Raw genomic sequence first — 22,579 nt, forward strand, 5'->3', positions numbered from 1 at the left:
ATACATTCTCAATGTGTTCTTTTGCTGCTTGAATTTGCTGTCTCGTATCCTCTTTAAGGTTCCATTCCATCTGTCTAAGGTGTTCCTTGAGTTCTTTATATGACCATTTTTCTGATGACTCTAGTTCCTCCTGAATATTTAGGCTGTCCTGCATTGTTTGTACTCCTTTTCTTCCTTGCTTTTTGAAGCTGCTCATGTTACTTCTTGTTCTGTTTGACTGCTGCGTTACTGTTTACTCCTATAAATTTATTTGATGCTGTAGCCGCAGGTTTCAATGAAGTTATCTCCTCCGCCGCAGTCTGATCTGCTTCAAATCTTAATAACTGCCCAAGCCAGATTGAATTAAAAAAAAAAAAAAAAAAGATGGCTCTGCTCCACAATGCTTCCCAAATTCTGGGAATGCTAGTGATGATAGCAAGGAGTTCCCAGTAAAGCTTCTGCCTTAGCAGAAGGCAATAAAATCAAGCCTACAAGTAATCTTGGGGGCTGGGGTTGTGGCTCAGTGATAGAGAACATGTCTAGCATATGTAAGCCACCAGGTTTGATTCTCAAAACCACATAAAAATAAACAAAATAAAGTTCATCAACAACTAAAAAATATATATATATTAAAAAAAAAGAGTGCTCTTGGGATTTTAAAAAGCACAGCTGGGAGGAGACCCTCTTTTCTCTCTCTTGTTGGAGAGCCTGAGGATGACCCCTGCTCTGTCACTTTTAACCCCAAGGGCCTAAAATCTTGCTGGCTTCTGTGGCATTTCATTCCTTTGAAACTTTCTTCAGAAATCTTACTTCTTTAGTAATCTTCCTTTTAACTTATGGTGGTTGATTGCAGCCAAGCATCCAGATTTGCATGTTCAAAAATTTCCAGTCTGTGTATTCACTTCAACCATCAGTATACTAGCTCAGGTCCTCATTGGCACTTATCTGAACTAGTCAAACATCCCCACAATTCTCTTAGTTCTAGTCCTCACAACCACCATCTGTGATACAATAACAGGAAAAACCATGTTCCCCACACACACTCAAACTCATCAATAGCTCTGCATTATTAAAGAAAGATCTAAAATCTTTAATAGGACTCACCCCACTCTCTATACACAATCTTCTCTCCAGCCAAACAGCTGTTCCTCCTTGACTCACATTTTAGCTCTGACTACCCAGAACTGCTTGGCTTTGGGCTGGATCTCAGAAATCCTCACCCACCACACTGAATTAATTAGTAAGTAGGAAGTTCCCATTCTTGAAAACCTGAAGAAATCAAAGAAAAGTGGCTTTCTTCAGGTTTGTTCCTGTGTATCAAAGTCATCACAATGATATCTACATTTCATTACATCGATATCCATAAATATTGCTGTTACAGATAACTGGTGCCAATGTACACAACACACACAGCAGCAAGTATCTGAACGGAAGAATCAAAGATTATAACAAAAGGTTCTGATCATCCATGCATCTCTGCAGACAGAGCACCAGCACTGACTTGCTGTGGGGATTTCTCACCCAGACAGTGCCCCTTATCCTCCACTGGCACCACAACCCTCTGTAGAAATCCGTAGCCTGGCACATGACCTCTTGTTTCTAAAGGACAGGACCATGTCCCCAGCATTCCTGGATCTCCAAGCCCAGTAAAGTCCTCAGAATACATTAGACACCTATAAATATTTACAGAATAATATGTGCATTCTGAATAAGCAGAACACTCAAAGTCATTTTCTGATTTTAAAGAGGGCACTAGATATCAGGTTTGAAATCTTGGGCTTCTCCAATTAATTTCATGAAAATATTTGAAAACACATTATTTTTAATATCTCTAACCCATTGTGTAGTTAATGAAATGACCATTATTTCTATAGAAAAAATTTAATGGGGGATTTGAGAAATAAAATTTTAGGTTTTTTAACTTATAGAAAATTTCAGGGAAACTGCATAAGGAGACAAAAAAACTGGTAAATTAGACTCCAATAAAAAATCTATATGCTTCATAAGAAGTGAAAAGATTATAGAATAAGAAAAATTTTATACTTCACATATCTGATAAGAGTACATTTGTGTATATCCAAAATACATAAAAACTATTACAACTGAACAAGAAAAGAACAGCTCAATTTTAAAATGGGCAAAGGATCTGAATAGTCATTTGTCTAAGAAAGATAAACAATGGCAAACAATTACATGAAAATATTCAATTTCATTAGTTATCAGGGAAATCCAAATCAAAACCACAATGAGATGCCACTTCATACCCATTAGGATGACTACTATGGAAAAATACCATGGCAAAGTGTTGGCAAGTATATGGAGAAATGGAATCTTCAAACATTGCTGATGGGAATGTAAAATGGTAGAGTCACTTTATAAAACAGTCTGGCAGAGTTACTTATGGCCAATAAATTTCACTCCTCAGTATCTACTCAAAAGAAAACATAAGTCAACTCAAAAACAAAAATATTCACAGCAGCATGATCATAAGAATCATAATCATAATCACCCAAATATCCATCAAATAATAAATGGATAAACAAACTGCAGTGTATCCATATAACAGAACACTATTTAGCAATAAAAAAGAAATAAAGTTCTGTTATGTGCTACCTCAAAAACAGGCTAAGAAGCCAGACACAAAGGGCCATATATTGAATGATTACATTTATATAACAAGTCCAGAACAAGTAAATCCAAAAAAAGAGAAAGGAGATTCATAGCTACATGGAGCAAGAGTGAATGGAATGTGATGACTAAAGGGTATGGGTCTTCTTTGGAGGTGATAAAAGTGTTTCAGAATTAGACAGAAGGATAGGCACACAACTATGTGAATATACTAAAACTCAGTGAATTGCACATTTCAGGAGTGACCTTGATGATAATGTGAATTATATATCAATAAAGCTGTTATTTTTTAAAATGGCTACACAAAGTCATATAGTAACACCTCTGCACAAGGCTCTGGTGAATCACTCTGCCTGTGACAGAATAATCTGTCATAAAAACATACAATCTGTTAAAATGAGGAAATAATCTATGTTCCTACCAATAAATCTCTATTGCAACCAATCATAAAACCATATATAAAGTAAAAAGAGCAAAGAACAAAATAGAATGCAATTCACAATTAGCTGGCAGGTTACAGAATGAAACTAACCAAGGACTACAAAAAGAAAAATGCTTATTAAGACTATCCAGTTCTTATCAATTACATGGATATAAACAAGTCAAAATCCTGTATACTTATAAAAAAAAAATCTGGCAGCTTCTTTATTGGCACATAGCAAGGAAAAACAAGCATTCTCTCCTATAACCAAATTAACATCCCACAGAAGGTCTGTTTGTACTTGGCAGCATGAACCTTTCATTTCAGAGTGCTGCTAAATTAAACAAGCCTATGTTGTATTGAACACAATGAGCCAGACACCCTGGCATGCTCCTAGACTTCATTAGTTGATGCTGAGGAACATTAAAAATAAAAAGGATAGTATGAATTAGGGCAAGGGTGGCAAGAGAATAGAGTTATTGTCAGTCTTTTCAACATTTCCATTATCTAGAATACAACAATGAAAACAGTCTAACAACTTTCTTCTTTTTTTTTTTCTTTTTTAGTGGAACTGAGGATTTAATGAAACATGGATGTACTATAAAGGGGCTAAACCCCCAGACCTTTTTATTTTAATACATGGTCTCACTAAGTTGCTGAAGCTGGCCTTATACTATTGATCTTCCTGTTGCAGCCTCTGAAGTCCAATACAATTTTCTAAGATTCTACCAATACGCTTCTCTGTATGCATTACCCTTCTCTGTATGCATAAGAAAGCACTGGAACTTAGATAGAGAAATCTGAATTCAAGTGATAATTTTTTGTTTGTTTGTTTTTATTTTTTTAAACCTGCTAGCTACATACCCAAGGACAAATTTCACAATTTTACTGAGTCCTTGTTGTTTTGAGAACAAAATGAAGTAAAAATGCACACAAAAAGCACAGTGCAATGCTCAATCCAAGCCCACCACAAAAATCCTAACTGTTCACAACTCTGCACAGCAAATACTCATTTCAGAACTTATACCAGAGTAGGAGTGATTAATATTGGCAATCCTTCTAACTTGTAAACATCTAAAAATCTATGAAGATTTAATACTGAATGAATAATCTTCCTCCTCCATTCCCCTCCCACATAGGTTTTTTAAAAGCTATCAATAAAGTCTCTAAAAATATTAAATCACAGCATGACACAAAGCATTCATTCACCTAAATGGTATTTAAAAGTACTGAACTGAGAGAAAAACATGGAGAGGAACACTCTATTAGAAAGAAATGCCTATTTTGCAGTGCAATAATTGGTAATCTTTCCATAGAGATTGATGCAATATGATTATAATTTCCAAGTGTCAGTAATCTGTTTTTAAGGTAAAAGAAAAAAAAAGTGGGATGGTTTCAACCACCAAGAAAAGATGTGAGAAGATATTTTTTCTCATTGACAGCAATTAATGTTTGAGTGATGGCTGCTAGAATGTTCAGACTGAAAAACTTTGTTATATTAGAACAGACTGAAATATATCTAAAACAAAACACAGGGGGTTTAACATATACAAACACAATCTGCACCTAAGTGTCCTCTCTAAACAAACCAAAGAAGGAAAAGCTTGTGTGAAATTCCAATTGCACTGCTATAGATAAGGTGTGGGGAGGGGGATAGTGGTTTTCAGCCATATTCCCATGCTGGATGTCCAATTAAAGACAGCATCTAGACTCTGTAGTAATAGACTTCCTCTGCCTAGCTCCACACAAATTTGCATTATGTCACACACTAGACAAAACTTTCAGGGTTAGCAGGAAAGAAATTTCTCAGGGGGATGGGATGTTCAGAACATTGGGAGTTTCACTAAGCTCTGAAATCATTATGGACCTTGTGCCCCAAAGCTACTGTTATTCCCTCCTCTTTCTAAAACTCCACTCATAAGACTTTGAGTTAACAGTGCCCCTTGGGGAGATCTGGTCAGTTGCAGAGTCCACAGAAGGAAACTCTAAGTGGCTCTCATCTACACTGTACACCAGCACTTGGCATCTCTCCTGCCACTGCAGCTCAGTACTACCACCTTGATTGCAAAGCTGTTTTATCTCAAAGAGTACAAAGTCTCAAATTCTTCACAGGAAGACTGAACTTCTCTGTCTACCCAACTTTCCAATCAAATGATCACTTACTATGCCAGTCTAAATTAAGCTTTATGCCTAATATAGAAAGAAACTATTTTAAATGCACAAAATCCAACCCATGTAATATGTAATGAAGTCTTTTTTTTGATAGTTGTAGAAGAACATAATTAATTGATTGATTGATTGATTTTTGTGCTGAGGATCAAACCCAATGCTTCACACATGCCAGGAAGGCACTCTACCACTGAGCCACAAACCAAGAACTGTAATAAAGTCTTAATATCTATTTAAATGTAGTATAAAAATTTTAACAAATGCAGCTAACAGGAGAAATAAAGGATAAAGCCTTCATTTTAATTACAACTTCTATTTAATCCCTCACTTTTCAGGAATATTTTTAGTAGGCACTAGGGCACAAATTAAAGAAATGAACTCATCAGTATAATAAAAGGCACTGTATAAACAAATTCCTCTACTGCCACAGAAAAGAGATTCAAGAACCTCAAACTTCAAGATTTTAGGAAACAAATAAGATTACATCATTAGCCACAATAAGATCCCAGAAGGAAAACCTCAGAAAAAACTCATTAATCTTGCCCAATAATGAAGACTCAATAATTTCAAGTCTGCCTTGATTTAATTTTGGACTATGTATTAAGAAATAATGACTCAAAAAAATAAAATACTTGGGAATCAACCTAACAAAAGAGGTGAAAGATTTATACAATGAAAACTACAGAACCCTAAAAAGAGAAGTAGAAGAAGATCTTAGAAGATGGAAAAATATACCCTGTTCATGGATAGGCAGAACTAACATTATCAAAATGACGATATTACCAAAAGTTCTCTATAGGTTTAATGCAATGCCAATCAAAATCCCAATGGCATTTCTTGTAGAAATAGATAAAGCAGTCATGAAATTCATATGGAAAAATAAAAGACCCAGAATAGCAAAAGCAATTTTAAGCAGGAAGTGTGAATCAGGTGGTATAGCGATACCAGATTTCAAACTATATTACAGAGCAATAGTAACAAAAACAGCATGGTACTGGTACCAAAACAGGCGAGTGGACAAATGGTATAGAATAGAGGACACAGAGACTAATCCACAAAGTTACAACTATCTTATATTTGATAAAGGGGCTAAAAGCATGCAATGGAGGAAGGATAGCATCTTCAACAAATGGTGTTGGGAAAACTGGAAATCCATATGCAAAAAAATGAAACTGAATCCCTTCCTCTCGCCATGCACAAAAGTTAACTCTAAATGGATCAAGGAGCTTGATCTCAAATCAGAGACTCTGCATCTGAGAGAAGAAAAAGTTTGCTCCGATCTACATATTGTGGGGTCGGGCTCCAAATTCCTTAATAGGACACCCATAGCACAAGAGTTAATAACAAGAATCAACAAATGGGACTTACTTAAACTAAAAAGTTTTTTCTCAGCAAGAGAAACAATAAAAGAGGTAAATAGGGAGCCTACACCCTGGGAACAAATTTTTACTCCTCACACTTCAGATAGAGCCCTAATATCCAGAGTATACAAAGAACTCAAAAAATTAGACAATAAGATAACAAATAACCCATCAACAAATGGGCCAAGGATCTGAACAGACCCTTCTCAGAGGAGGACATACAAAATAATAAAATAAAATATAAATAAAAGGTTCTGGGAATCTAATTTACTGGTGAGGTGCCCCTGGGTTAAATCCCCAATACCAACTAAAAACATGTTATCTCAAAAATGTACTTTTTCTTACCTATTAGATTAGCAAAGATTAAAAAGATTAACAAAACTTGGTATGAGCAAGGGTTTTGAAAATAAGATTCCCATGGTCATTGAAAGGGATAGTTTTTACAGATAACAGCTTAGCCATAGTTATCAATATTTAAAACATATATAATATTTGACCTGGAAGTTATACCTCTAAAAAGATAAATGAATAAGTATACTATCATCAACATACCATTATTCACAAGAAAGAAAAACAAGTAACAATGTAAATGGTTATCAAAGGAGTAGATAGATAAAGTATGATGCCTCTAAATGATGGAAAACTAGGCAGCAAAGGGCTGGGGTTGTAGCTCAGTGGTAGAGCACTGGCCTGGCACCTGTGAATAACAGGGTTTGATTCTCAGCACTGCATATATAAATAAAGATCTACTGACAAATAAAAAAAATAATTAAAAAAAATAAAACTAGGCAGCCAGTTAATTGATCACCCATGATTATGCACATCAGTTTCAACTCACAATTAGAGATATATAAAACATATTAAAAATGACCACATAGCTTCATATAGAGAGAAAATGCTATTTATTGAGTCTTTTATACTGCTATTTATTTAAAGTCTTCTGTATACTTTTATATCCATCAATAAGTTTCCAAACATGAGTTAATGGTGGCCATTTCTTTGTGAAGGAATTGAGGGCTTACTATTTTTATTATGTTGTTTTTATGGGTAGAAATTTTTCTAATTATTATAATAAAAAATCACAACAAACTTTTAAGATAAAGAAGTGCCTCTATATCACCAGAATTACTTTAAGTCTTATCAACCTCCAATTTAAGAGGAAAAAATTCATTGAATGTTGCTAGATGTAACACAGGATCTCCTTCTCAGAACCACACTTTAAAATGACAAGATAATAGAAATTAAAATATTAGAGTCTAAGAGATAGGGAACGACAAACATCATTATTCAGACAGCTCACATTATTGGCATCCACCTTACCACCCACAGGTTCTATGAACTGAAACACTCCTAAAAAAAATATCCCTTTACAACTTAAAGAAGCAGAATAAATAATAATAATAAATAAAGAATTTTTAAGATGTAAAATCATTAAACACTTATCACAGTGAAAATATTTAATTATTTTCCTGTCTTACATTCTTTCTAGCACTTGAAAAAAAAAGTTTGTAGAAGTTAAATAGATTTTAGATGTATACATTTAATCTGATGTTTATTTCTTTTAGATTATTGTTTTTCTGGGACTAGACAAAATAGTTCAAAAGTACTCATGGAAAAATAAGCAAGCAAGAATTCCCAGGAATATGAAAAGCAACAAGGGGAAACTAGTTTTAAAAGATGTTAAAACTTCTATAAAACCAATAATGTGATGCTGGTGTATGAAGAAAAAGACTAATAGAATACAAACTGCAGAGATACCCCAATACATCCAAAAGTTAACAATACCATAAGAGTATTCAAAGAAGGGCTCTAATATCAACAGGTGAAAATACCAGGCACACAGAAAAAGATAAAGTTGAACCTATGCATCATTCTCAACACCAGAAAAAATCCCTAGTTTGAACATTTAAATATAAAAGTGATACCATAAAAGTACTTAAATAAACCATGGGCAAATTCTAAAAATCTTGGAGGCCTTTCAGTGACTTAAAATCCAGATACCTGGACTGGAGCTGTAGCTCAGTGGTAGAGTGCTTGCCTAGCACTTGTGAGGCACTGGGTTCAATCCTCAGCACCACATAGAAATAAAGAAAAATTTTTAAAAAATATCAAGATACCATAATGAGTAATATAAACTGTAGAATTCAAAGAAAAAAATGTAAGGCTTCTGTATCTAAAAATATGTGAAGGTAAATAATAAATAAGTGAAAATTTGGGGAAAAACCACAATTCATATCACACAGGGCTAATCTCTACAATTTATAAATTTCTAGAAATTGATAAGGGGAAAAAAAGCAATTTGAAACAAAAATGTGAAAAAACACATGAATAGAGAATTTACAGGAAAAGAAGTAAAACTAGTTTTTAAGCATAGGAGCTCAACCTCATTAATAGTGATAGCAATGTACATTAAAACAACTCTATATTGATAATTCTCATCCATCAAACTGTTAGCAAATTCAAGGGTTGTAAAGGCACAGTACATTGGAAAGGCCCCAGAAAAACAGGAACTCTCTCATACACTTCAATCTGCCCTCCTGTATCTGTGGTATTCAAACTGGATTTGAAAAATTTTAAAAAATTATCATGCAGAACACATACTAACTTTTTTCCTTGCCATTAGTCCATAAATAATACAGTGTAACAACTATTTACATGGCATTAATATTGTATTAGTTCTTTTAAGCAATCTAAAGATGATTTAAAAGTATGCAGATGTACATAGGTTATATGCAAATACTTTGCTTTTTATATAATAGACTCAAGAATCCTTGAATCTCAGTATCCACAAAGGGGTCCTCAAACCAATCCTCCAAGGATAAGGAGGAGCGACTGTACTTTTGGGAGTTTAAAATGGCGCAACACTTAAGAAAGGAAGTATTTAACAAGCCATAAATGTCCTGCCCACTGGCACAGTGATCCCACTTTTAGGAATGCATCCCACAGATGTACCTGCATATGTAAAATGATATATATACAAGCTGTTTCACCACAGTATGGTTTTTGATAAACCTAGAGAAGACCCAAATACCCACAAGGGTGGCTGGTTAAGTAAACAAGGCACTTAATAGATGCTGTTTAAACACAGATTTTTTTTAAAAGTGTTTTCTATAAACAAAGATTATATTCTTTCTAAATAAATACTAATAGGAAAAGATCTCAAGAGCATATAAAGAAAAAGCCATGGGACAGAATTAGTTACATATTATGCTACAGTTTATATAAAAAGAATATAGTACACTGGCATTTCTCCGACTATAAAAGGAAACAATTGACATCTATGGGAAATAAATTAAAGGAGGTTATCCAAGAAAGAGGGGTGAAGGGGGGGAGGGGCAAAGCAGACACCTATAGATAAGACTTAAAAACAAGCTTTAAATAGATTTTTATATAGATTTTTTGCTCTGAAATTAGATGCTGAAAAGCAATCTTGGTGTGCTTATTACAAAAAATATGCTTTTTCCCCCTTCAATCAAGTTAAAGGATATGATAATCTGTTTTAAAAAAGCTATTTGAAGGAGTAAGAAATTAGGAAAGCAGTAGGATCCCAAGTTTGAGACTGCTTCAACAGCTTCAGAATATCCCTTTTCAAGAAGGGAAAAAAGGGTTATAACTCAGTGGTAGAGCGCCTATGGGTTCAATCCAATCCCTGTAAGTAACCCAGGCCCTAAGTGATGACATGAATGTATATTCTATGCAACTCAGACATACTATCATACACACTGCTGTCACTGCCCAACTCTTTTCTAACATCAAACTTCTAAAATGATTCTAGTGTTGTCAACATTTCTAATTTGAATTCCCATCAAACACAGAAAAGATTTTGTGACAGGAAACAACTTTGCCTCCCAAGATTCTAGAATAATTGACAAGACCATGTCTATGTTATATGTCAGACACTTCAGGAAAAAAAAAATTCCTAGAAAAAAGTTGTTTGTCACCCCTTTCTTGTTAAAATTAAGTAGATAATGGATATGTTCTTAATAGTATTCTCAAAGAGTCAGAAATGTCCTTAAGAAAAATTTTTAGTTATCAAAGAGTTTGGGGGACACCTTGGGGCATTTAGTATTTGGGAGCCAGGATCTAGGCTTCACACAATGCTTGGGTGGGATGGATCTGTATCATCAAGATTCATCATGGTCAAAAGAATTTTGATCTTAAAATGGTTTAATCAATCCCACTTTAAGTGAGCATTTCTTTAAAACATAAAATTTAAAAATTAAAAAAAAAATTTTTAAAAAGACATAATAATTAAAGCTTTTATAGGAAACCCCACAGCTTGCCTCTAATTATGTAAGACAAAGTAGTAAGGGATGATTCAGCAGAATAAGGAAACTGTCTGAAAATTAGTGCTCGTTTCTTTACACTACACATTAAGGCAACATAAATTTAATAATGAGTATGCATAGAGTAGTATATATGCTAACAGTATAAGATAGCAGATAAATTTCACCTTAATGAATCCAAAAATTTCAATCTTGTTAATACTTTACTCTTATTACTAGCAATTGAAGGAACACATTACTGTTCCTTTAAGTAGTAGTACCTCAAAGCACAAGACACAAAGGATGTCCTGTGACATAGTGGGTAAAGGGATCCATGGAAGGGCCATAGTATGATCTGTGGGTAGACTGAGGCACCCTGTAATTTACCTTGACATGTCATCCCTACTTCAATCTAGCCTTTCCTTTTTATTAGCTTAAATAAAGTTATCCCATCACTAAGTGTTTTCTCCCTAGTTTCCATCTTCATCTCCCTCTTTGATTTTTTTGTTTGAACTAGATCCTAATAACACTCAAACTTCTTGATTGGCAGCAGGTGCAAGCACTCAAAAGCATGCTGTTTTCCACCACAGCTGAAAGTTCTAGTTATTAGTGAGACAGCATGCATATCATACATTGTTCTTTCCTTATTTCTCTTTTACATGTAAGTGAAAGTATCATACCCACTTTCACTTATGTGTGTAGGTATGTTTTCTGATTTAGGAACCTCACTGCTCAGTAGTGAAGTGGGCTCTACAAATGCTCAACACCAAACCCAGGGGCCTTGTTTCTGTGGTTGACAACCAACTGTTCCAGGCTAGAATCACGTGCTTCAATGGGAATCAAACTTTCTTTTGCCTGAGGCAAGCCTTGGGCTAGTGACCCCACACCTAGTGTTCAAAGGTCACTCTATGCCCTCCTCTTCTTTCTCACACAGGACCAAATGACAGATTAGGGGTGGAAGACCTTCCAGGAATTGAACAAAAGGCTTGAAAAATCCCTTTCCCAATGAATTCACATACCATTACACATTAATCTGCATCTAATTTCAGAGTGGGTCTGACACACCATCTGCAGCCCCACCAGGACCCCAGGAAACCAGCTGCAAGCACTGCTTGGAGAAGGACCTGAGGCAAGGAAGGGGCACAAACCTGTGCAAGTATTGGGAGCCCCATTCCACCACATCCAAGCAGTGCAACTTTGGGCAGGGCGCTTCACCTCTCTGTGCAGCCCTAGCATGAAAGTGAACAAGTTAAGTGCCTGGCAAACAGCAAAGTGAGCCAATTATGGCCAGCAGTGCCAAACCCACCGCCCTGGGAGACTGAGGTGGGTCCGGGGTCCCACCGAGCGCGAGATCTGACTGGCCAGGGGGAACTGGCCCAAGGCCCAGCCGCCCCACCCTGCACCATCAGGTATGGCGCCGACCAGGCGGCGCCGCTTCAGCCCCAGGCCCTGCTGGACTGCCTCCAAAGAGCTGGCCACCCACCCGCCCCGCTCTCCTTGCCAGGGGATGGGTCTCTGCCGCTTTCACCCTCTTCAGCTCCCAATAGCCGCCGCCGCCACCGCCACCGCCACCTCTCCTGCTGTATCCTCTGCAACCACTAACGCCAGCGCTGTGAGATCTCGCGAGACTTTGGTCCTCCCCTCACTACTCCGCCCTCACCACTGTGCAAACCCAGCCTGGAACTAGCTTGGCCCCTCCCCTTTACACCGCCCACCGCGCCTGAGGGTCAGTACTAGCCATTCTTGCAACCTTCTCTCCATATCCCCATCCCTGAATCCACTCCACCCACCCCATGACCCCAAAGGATTAAAACCCAGGTGCTAGGCAGCACCTCTGTTTTATGTGGCCCATCAGTGTTTTTGCGCATGCGCCTTCCCAGGCCCTGAACCTGGGAGCTTCAGCCCGCATGGTAAAAATAGTAATCATAGCAGCTGAGAACTTTAACAACACCCCTTGGATCCTCACAACTGCCCTAAGAGGGTATTACCATCCTCCCTATTTCACAGAGGAAAAATTAGCTTGGCAAGATTAAGCAATGGGCTCCAAGTCATACAGCTGGGAAGTGGCAAGAGCCCACATTAGAATCTGGGCTCCTCTGGAGCCCAAACCAGTGCCCTCCATGAAAACCCCTAGGCCCTATCCCTGCTTGCTCCAAGGGCACTGCCTCTTAGCTCAAGTCTTCACTCCCCATCCCATCCCTGGCCCCAATGTTCACCAAAGTAAACAGAGACACGCCTAGGAGGTCATCTGCTAAAATCCCCCTATCTTGATAAAATTGTTATCAATAAAATGTTTCAGCTTCATTGCATGAATTTCCTAAGGCCACCCTGTGCTATTTTTTGTGCAGGATCCAGAAAATGATGAGACTGTATTGAATTCTGTAGTCTCCTTGGATATGCCATTCCATCATACTTTGCTGATACAAAGTATGATGGAATGGCATAGAGGAGATAGAATATACATGATGTTAGGGAGAAGACACATGGCATTTCTTCCCAGGGGAAATCGTAATAATTGTTTCTAAAGAAGAGGAGCTAAAATTTATTGAAGGTATATATTCTTCCAGTCCTGGAGATGAAGAAACTTGCAAAAGTGTTCATAGTTAGTCAGAATTTGAACCTGAGTCTGAATTTGATCCTGTTCCACAAGCAGCATAGTCTACTTATTTTGGGTCAGGTTCTGTAAAATCATGAGCCTTTAAGGTTCAATTTACCCCTTTGTTGGAGTCTTCCTTACATGATAATTATGTCTGTTAGAAAATGCAGTCCCACTCACCCTCCAAGATAGTTCACTCTCCAGGAAATAATTCTGCTATATGAGCCAGAGCATATGAGTCCCCTTCTACATATCAACCCAACCCAATCCACCAGCTGAAAGAGTGGGTCAGGAGACAAAATCACATGAAAGGGGCAGATACAAGGTGCCTCGCACAGCTCCAAGTGCTGTCCACTCACTAACACATTTAGTCTGATAATTCAGTATCAGTTAGGATAAGCAGCACTGGGCTGAGAGCAGCAGGAGTTGAAGCAAGGGAAGACTCCTGGCATATGGCACTCCAGGAAAGCAAAGGAGAAGCCATCCTTAGTTCATTGGGCCAAGCCTCCATGTGGTTTGGGGCATTTTTCTTTGAAGCTTAGCCTCAAGTACTTTTCTCCAGCCCTACCAATGATTCTTGGGATGCCTAACATCCTCTAGTGCACTAACCTTTCTACTTAAAGCAGCTAGTATTTCTACCCAAGAACACTGGCCTCTCATAAGCCATTAGAGCCCAGGATATTTTGGGGAAGTTTGCTAGAGACAATGGTAATAGAAAATTTATCTGCTTTAAGAGAGAGCCCCGGGCAGATGAGGTGGAACATGCCTGTATTCCCAGCTACTTGGAAGGCTGAGCTAGGAGGATGGCAAGTTTAAAGTTAGCCTATGCAACTTAGTGAGACCATATCTCAATATAAATGCTTTCCAAAAGGGCTGGAGATGTAGCTTAGTAGTAAAGTGCACATGCAAGATCATGGTTCAATCCCCATACTGCAAAATGAAGTTAGATAGATAGATAAATAGAGAGAGAGAGAGAGAGAGAATATGCAGGAAGCCTGTACATCTCCTTTACTTAGCTTATTCATGTGTTTAAACCAACTCCACTTGGCTTCTCTGTTTCTTACAGCCCAAACATTTACACTGGGTCAGGCAGGAAGACAGCAATTGGTGGGGGATAGACATGCATCGTCCCTGCCAGGTGGAGCCACCCGAATTTGTGTGCTATCTTCTAAAGTAGCCCTCTCCTCATCAGTCCTACTCAGGTAAGTGCTGTCTGGTTCTAAGCACTCAATTTGAGAAAGAACCTCTTTCCTTTGCCTCTCACATCTTTTGATTGCCTCTTTGATGGGTATAAATGGTATTTTACTTTCCCAGCTCACACATCTGGTAAGTGGCAGAGCTGAAAGTCTGGATACCATCCAGATTCCAGGCTTTCAACCACCAAGTTTAATGCCATATACCATCTAGACTCATTAATTTTTTAAAAAAAAAGGCAAAACAAAAAAATAGGGCCCTGAGACTAACCAGAAAAACAAAAAAATCTCAAATTCCACTTCATATTTTCTATTTGGCTTCGAACTCACCTCGTAAGTATTGCTGTGAAATAAAGTTGGTGGTGCCAATTTTGTAGAGGCTAGTAGTCATTTGCACTGCTCACCAATGACTTCTGGCTCTCCACCTTCTGGGCACCTGCAGGATTGACTTCCTGGTCACGTGACTAGTCCTGACCAAAGAGTGTACATGGAAGGAGTTTGTGCCATTTCTGGGTGGAGCATTTAATGCTAGTGAGAGAGGAGCCTGAGATATGTCTTTCTGATAGGACAAACAATAATGCCCGTGATCGTGTTTTCTCCATTGAGAAAACTATCAACCAAACCAAACTATCATTGTTGCATAATGTGAGCAAAACACAGATCTTTTTGATTTTAAGCCATTGAAATTTGGGGGTTAATAACTATCATAGCCTGCTGTAGTCTATCCTGACTGATGCAACTGGCCTCCTATATCCATAGTTTCACCAGTTGAGGATCAAATACTTTCTTTAAAAAAACTGCTTTGAGGGCTGGGGCTATAGCTCAGTGGCAGAGTGTTTGCCTAGTATGTGTGAGGCACAGGGTTTTACCCTTACACTGCATAAAATAAACAAACAAAATAAAGGCATGCTGTTCATTGACAATTACAAAAATAATTTTTAAAAAACTGCATTTATGGGATGTGGTGATGGCTCAGTTGTAGAGCACTTGCCTAGCATATGTGAGGAACTGGGTTTGATTCTCAGTCTCACATTTAAAAAAAAATAGATAAAACCAACAAATAAAATAAAGGTATTGTGTCCATATGTAAATAAAAATACTTTAAAAACTGCATTTATACTGAACATGTATAGAAATTTCTTCTTGTCATTATTTCCTAAACAATACAGTATAACAACTATTTTCATATAATTTACATTGTACTATGTTTATAAGTAATTTAGAGGTGATTCAAAATGTACCAAAAAATATGGATAGGTTATTCAAATATGTACTTTGTATAAAGTGAAGAACATTCATTGATTTGGGAATCCAGGAGAGGTCCTGAAACCAGTCCCTCTAGGATACCAAGGGACAATTGTACATACAGTATGATTGTTTTCTCATTGATTCAAACATTTTTCTGCCCAGCTGGTAAAGAGTAAAAGCTCAAGCCACATTCCTGAAGGTCCTAGTTTAATACATCTGGGATGGGGAACAGACCTGTGCACTGTCTGGTATGCCCAGCCAATTCTAATGGTCTAGCAAGGTTGAGATTCCTGCATGGCTACATCTTGTGATGGTAGATTAAAATATGGTGTCTACCCTTGAGGGATACCTAGACTGGGAGGACAAGCCCAGAGCCAGAAAAATTACACTACTAACACGGAAAATGACCTGAAATATGCAAAAGTAAGTAAGAATATATAAGCAATTGATGAAAACTAAAGTTATACATGTAATAGAAAGTAGATATGCTTCCTGGCAAATCCATTCATCAACTCTGTGACCACAAGACCAGGTACCCAAGCTGTCAGCTTAACATGAAGACTATTATCTGTCACTATACTTTTCAGTTATGTAAAACAAAGCTTAGAAAAGCTCTAAAGATGTGGCCCAGATTCAAAATAGTTAGCAGAGAGCTAAATTGGACTCCAGATCCAGGCTTTTATCTATCTAGGGCCCAAGGCCTTGGCTGATTCATTTACGGTCCCTGTTTCTCTTCCAGATTTTTTTTTTTGTTTCCCCCTTTACCTTTAACCATGTATTCTGACCGCATTAAACTGCCTGTCACTGCAGGCCCATACCATTCCACTTACTGCACACTGCAGTGCTTTGGCTCCAGCTGTCCTGTCTGTCTGGCATGCCTTCCCTCAATCCTCTCCACCTTGTTTCTGAACCCCAGCCAGGTTATTGAATACTTGATTGGCTGGCCCCATCCTTGGTGCTATGACTGCCCCCAACAGCAATTCCTTTACTGGCTGACTTAGCATCTCCATCATTAGGTTGCAGTTGGGTCTCAGTTTCCTTTCTCTGAGTCATGTAACTAGCATTGGGGACACTGTGCTAAAGCACCAGCCATGACCCCGTGAATGCTTAACTCAGCTAAATCACATTCCTACAACCCACAAGACAGATCCTTTCAACAAGACCACACAGTGAAATATTTATGAAATGCCTTTGTTTTCTGGTAATTTTGTGACCACTGTACAATTCTCCACCTTTGTGAATCTCAGTTGTCAGAAGTAAAGTAGAACTAATGGGAGTAACTGCCTCATGGTTGTGAGAATTTATTAAGATGTAAACTTGAGTGCCTTGCTTGGTTCATAAGGGAGACATGAACTAAATCCCAACCACCTTGGTTGTTATGAGTATCTTCTTATTACAACACTGCTATTATCTCTACTCAGCATACTCCCATAGATGTCATCATTAATATTATCACTCATACTTCCAACCATGTCTAAGTGACTGTGCTAAACATTCCTTCCTAGAATGCATAGTATCCTCAGAATCCTCAAAATGTATTCTTCACAGTCTTGTAATGATTGGGTGTCCCAATCATAAATTATCTCCCTGGTACCTCCAGGAATCTCTCCAGTGCATTTTTGGGAAGTCTGTAGCTGCCAGACAGTTCCATTCAGGCTATCTGGATATGGCTAAGAAAACATAGGTTCTCTTTAGCCTCCCACTTTCACTGACATTCTTCTCACTATGGGTGTTTCCAATTCATTTATGGTCAGCCCAGGCCACTGTGGAGATGGCCCCTATGTCTCCCTATGGAAGGATCAGGATGGCAGTCAAACAGGCCTGTGGGCTTCTGAAATCTAAAAGGAATAATACCTGCACAAAGCTTATTTTTTTTTCTTACTAGAAGGAACTCTAATAATGGGGATTTTAGTTGGGAATAATAATGCCCTCAGAGTGATCTAATCTTGTCCCCCTTCCCTCCTCATCTTTCACATATCTGAAGCACAGTAGGCAAAATTGGGGTTTTGGTGAGCATTTCCAGTTGAGATTGCCTGTTGAATGAGTCTGGGCTATTATAAAATGACAAGAAAACAGATCCTTTCCTCACTACCCAAATGTCATCAGAACAGGAAACCTTTGAGGGAAAACACAGCTTAAGCTACAGAATAAAGAAAAAATGGAATATTGACTTTTCTGATTGGAAAGATTCTGAAGACCCAAGCTTTGAGTGGTGTTTGCTGAGACCTCACACTGAGATGAACACTCAGAGGGCATGTGAAAAATAAAGGAGAGACCCATTTGTAGGAAGAAAAGAAAACAGCAGGTATGTTAACATTGTTGGTATGAGAAGAGACCAGAAATCAATGAAGAGATAAAGAGGTGGCCCAAGAGGCAACTTGCCTCCAGGAAGGTCAATGACCAAAGTGAGAAGGCCTCAGATTGGGAATTTTTCTCAGAGGGATGGAGTGAGAAAAAGCTTTTTTTTTTGTTTTGTTTTGTTTCAGAACCTTGTTGACACACAATGGCTTAAATAAATGTTCATTCCCATCTCATCTGACTCATTTTGCTGGAACAATGAGCTTACATTCCACAGCCTGGACTGACCCTCCTGTACCTCACTACTGATAAAGCATAAAGGGTATGATTAGTGCTTTTTGCATGAAGAAGGACCATGAAATTAGCTGGCTTCTCTTTTGTGTAGCTTCTGACAGCAATATATAGCAACCTATCTTGTATTCTTGTGTCAGCCATTTCTAGGGGAAAAAAAAGTTTGGGAGGCATGATCGAGGAACATTTTTCACAATTTAGCAATATGTAAGCAACAGCCTTTCAAAGTAAAAAAAAAAGGAAGAACGAATTCCACAGTTACAAGTAAGGAAAGAGGACATTAGATGGGTACAGTAGTGCAGGCCTGTGATTTCAACTACTCAGAAAGCTGAGACAGCAGGATCAAAAGTTTGAGACCAATCTAAGCAATTTAGTGAGACCCTGTCCCAAAATAAAATAAAAAAGGCTAGAGAGGTAGCCCAGTGGTAGAATGTCCCCGAGTTCAATCTGAGTACAAAAAAAAAAAAAAAAAAGATGGCATTAGGATGAACACTGTGGTAAAGAATTGAAATTAGTAGTATCATTATAAACTAAAGCTTTTTAATGAAAGGAAAAAGAAAACAAATAAAAAGAGATGTATGTGTATGCATGCATTTATAGACATAACATAGTTTCAAATTCTGAACACTAAGAGGACTTAGAACTCTTGTTCCATAGAAATGAGCAGGACAGATCTCCACCCAGATCTGGATTCTAAATACTATTCTCCAATAATAGAGACTTGAAGAAATTGTTGCTCCCAGAAATGGAGCAGGAAAAATGTAAAATAATCCTGGAACACCTTGTGGTGTCAGAAAATAGAGAGATACTTAATAAGGAATAGGGGCTTAATTTTTTTTAAATGGTAAATTATAATTACATATATCAGGAGGATTCCTTGTAACATATATGTAATGATTGCAGCATAAATTGGTTGATTTGATAGGGACTTATTGATTAAGATACAGAAACCAATATGAAAGAGTTTCCAATAGCCAAAGTTGGAACATTTTGAGAAACTAACTATAGTATTGGACTATAAGTCATAGAATTAAATAGATAACCATAAGTCCATATGAATAGAAAAAAATAAGAAAGAAAAGAATAGAGAGAGTTGTTTCCTTAAAGATAATTACAGTTTATAAATAAAGAAAGGATAAGTGAAATAAAAATAAAATAACCTTTAGGAAACCATAATAATAAGTGTTATGGGTAAGATCTATGAATGGATGCCAAAAATGTAAGTGAGCAAAAACATTTTTTTCCTCTAGTATGGGAATTTAATCTAGGGCCTCATGCATGACACACCAGTATTCTACCACTGAGCCACATCCCCTAAATAAGTAAAAATTGAGAGAGAAATAAGATATTTACAAGGTATGTTTCCCAAGATATTTATTAATCACAAAGGCAGAAATAGTAAGTTTATAATAAGAAATCCAAGAAGCATCACAAGATTGAAATTAATATCACTCTAACCAGTCATGTTGATGTATCCCCCTTCCCACCAAATAATCCCATAAGGACCTTTCACCTCTGTGGCATCTCCCAACCAAATCATAAGTAAACACCAAATCCAAGAGGAGAGACCTTGTGCAAAACATCTGACTAGCATCTTTTAAAAGGATCATGGTCATAAAAGACTAGAGAGACTGAGGCACTGCCATAGACTTGAAGAGACTAAGGAGTCATTATGACTAAATGCAACACAAGATCCCAGTCAGAAACAAGACCTTAAAGGAAAATTGGTGAAATTCAAATAAAGTCTATAGATTAGTTGATAGTTTTATAACCAGGATTTTGTCTTTGTTTTGATAGTTGTACTATAATTATTTATTTATGTATTTGTATTGAGGATTGAAGCCAGGAGGATTGTATTGCTTGGCCACTGAGGGAAAACCCTATCCTTTTTTATTTTATTTATTTATTTATTTGAGACAAGGTCTTGCTAAGTTGCTTAGGGCCTTGCTTACTTGCTGAGGCTAGCCTCAAGCTTGATATCCACCTGCCTTACCCCCTTGAGTTTCTGGGATTACAGGAATTCACCCTTGTGCCCAGCCTAGTTAATCTTTTTAAGAGTTAATATGAGTGGAAACGGGGTGAAGGGACTGCAGGAATATTCTGTGATTTTGTAGAGGGCGAAAAATACTTTAAACAACACCAATACAAAACCCTTGGTTAATAATGATAGAATTGAGAAGTGAGCTTCACACCAGCATTTTAGGTTAGGTGTGTGTGAGGGCATGTGACATAGTTCACATCAGTGGGCAAGTAAATCTCTCTCCTGCACTTTTTCCCTGGCAAAACCTGATGTGAGGGCAGGAGACCAAATCAGAGGGTGTTTCTCAGCATAGCTAGATCATCAGAAGAGAGAGGTGCAAAGAGAAGTCCAGAGCAGACTTTGAAATTAGGGAGTTTAAAAGAAACAAATTGTTCTGATAAGGGAAACAGTGGAGGAGAATATTGGGGAAGGGCAGGGAATATAAAAGTTGGAAAGGGACAGAAGTTCAGGGAGCTTTGAAAAAAGATTCCTAGCATTCACAACTTATACAAGTTGTTTGCATTAAAAACTCCTTCCATATCCCCAGACCTTTGTAAAGTCTGCTGCACATACAAGCTTGGTGTCTGTGTCCATGGGTCTCTATGTCTATTAATTTGTATATGTTTGTGTATGTCTAACTATGTCAGTGTCTATAAGTATGTTTGTCTATATTTTTATGATTTTTTTTTGTTCTGTGAGGCAGTCCATATCTCTGTGTGTACATTTGTTTGTCTTTATTTCTATTTATTTGAGTCCATCCATAAGAGTGCATCTCTGTGTGTATATTTTTGAGCCTATATGTCTTCTTTTTGTGTGTATGTGTGTGTATTGGAAATCCCAGCAAAGGACTGATTTCTTGTGACAATGGATTTACATACAAAGTCACGGGACTCAGAGGACCAACAAGACATCAGCCAAGACAGAAGGAAATTGAGCCCTAGGTATCATAAGAATGTAAGGTCTTAGGAATTCAATGACATCTTTGCATAGGCATTGGAATTTCCCCCAGGCACTTGGAATGCTGGTGGGGGTGGAGTTTCATGTCAGTAATAGCTAGAGACTTCAGAGGGCAGGATGACCCTACTCCAAGTCAGCTTACTCTGTATTATCTCCATTTCACAGGTAGGGAAACTGAGTCTCACAACAGCACTTTGATGAGACTGAAGAGAAACAGCCAGCTGATGAGCCAGCAGAGGCCTCTGGGTGAATTGAACACAGTGAACTGCAGTGAGGAAAATCAGCATCCGATCTATTTTCTTTCAGTCTTTCTGATAATAAAGTCTCTTGGGCATAGTCCACCTGCAACACCTCTCTCTTACTGCTAGTGTTTCTTTATTATCAGTCAACACATGCTAGGAGCATCACAATCTCAGGATACAACCAAACATATTCTTCCATAAATGTGCAAAATGACTGCTCTGCAGATATGTGATGTCACAATCATAGCACACCCTGTCCCACCCCTCCAAAAAAAGAACAAGTCTGGTTGGATTCTTAGATAACTTGGCTGTCTTATCTACATAAACTTAATGACAGGGCAGATACTATTTTTTTTCCATTTAGGAGACATTTTAATTTTGATAATAATTTTGTTAATAAAACATGAATCATTCAATTCACTAAAAACCATTTAACATCTGAAGGCCTCCTGAGCTCCTAAAAAACTTTAAAATAAATTTTATGTATTTTTTAGTTGTAGATGGACACAATACCTTGTTTTTTTAAATTTAATTTTTATGTGGTGCTTAGGATTGAACTCAGTACCTCACACATGCTCAGCAAGTGCTCTACCAGTTCTCCAAAAATTTTTTTGAGATTTGTGCCATGAGAAGTAAATTCAAGAGAGTTTCTGTTTGTTTGTGTAATTTTTTTATTTTAGAAATATTCAAGGCTATGAAAGAGTTACAAGAACAGCAAATAATCTTCTATACACTAGATTTGACAGCTATTATTTCTGATAAATTTACCTTGTAAGCTCTTGTGTGTGCATGCCTCTCTTTCTGTACGTATTTATATGTGTATAGGTATATGTATATGCACATGCATATTACACACACACACTATTTTAAAGCATTGAGATTCCAATGTTAGAATATTTAGTTCTAAATAT

At 37.5% G+C, this 22,579-nt stretch overlaps 2 long non-coding RNA genes across 2 annotated transcripts in view; one reads left to right on the forward strand and one right to left on the reverse strand.

Annotated features, from left to right (window-relative positions):
• LOC144369559 (uncharacterized) overlaps nucleotides 1-12,081 on the reverse strand; it is a 33,501-nt gene extending 21,420 nt beyond the window's left edge. Inside the window, exon 1 of the long non-coding RNA XR_013429346.1 lies at nucleotides 11,972-12,081. This is a non-coding gene — a long non-coding RNA (uncharacterized LOC144369559). The remainder of the gene's footprint in view (nucleotides 1-11,971) is intronic.
• Nucleotides 12,082-14,490: 2,409 nt separating this feature from the next.
• LOC144369560 (uncharacterized) lies at nucleotides 14,491-21,774 on the forward strand. Its single transcript, XR_013429347.1, has 3 exons — nucleotides 14,491-14,621; nucleotides 18,347-18,480; nucleotides 21,592-21,774. It is a non-coding gene; the product is annotated as an uncharacterized LOC144369560 (long non-coding RNA).
• Nucleotides 21,775-22,579: the final 805 nt, after the last annotated feature.

Source organism: Ictidomys tridecemlineatus, chromosome 12 (genome assembly GCF_052094955.1).
Source record: "Ictidomys tridecemlineatus isolate mIctTri1 chromosome 12, mIctTri1.hap1, whole genome shotgun sequence".
Lineage (NCBI taxonomy): Eukaryota > Metazoa > Chordata > Mammalia > Rodentia > Sciuridae > Ictidomys > Ictidomys tridecemlineatus.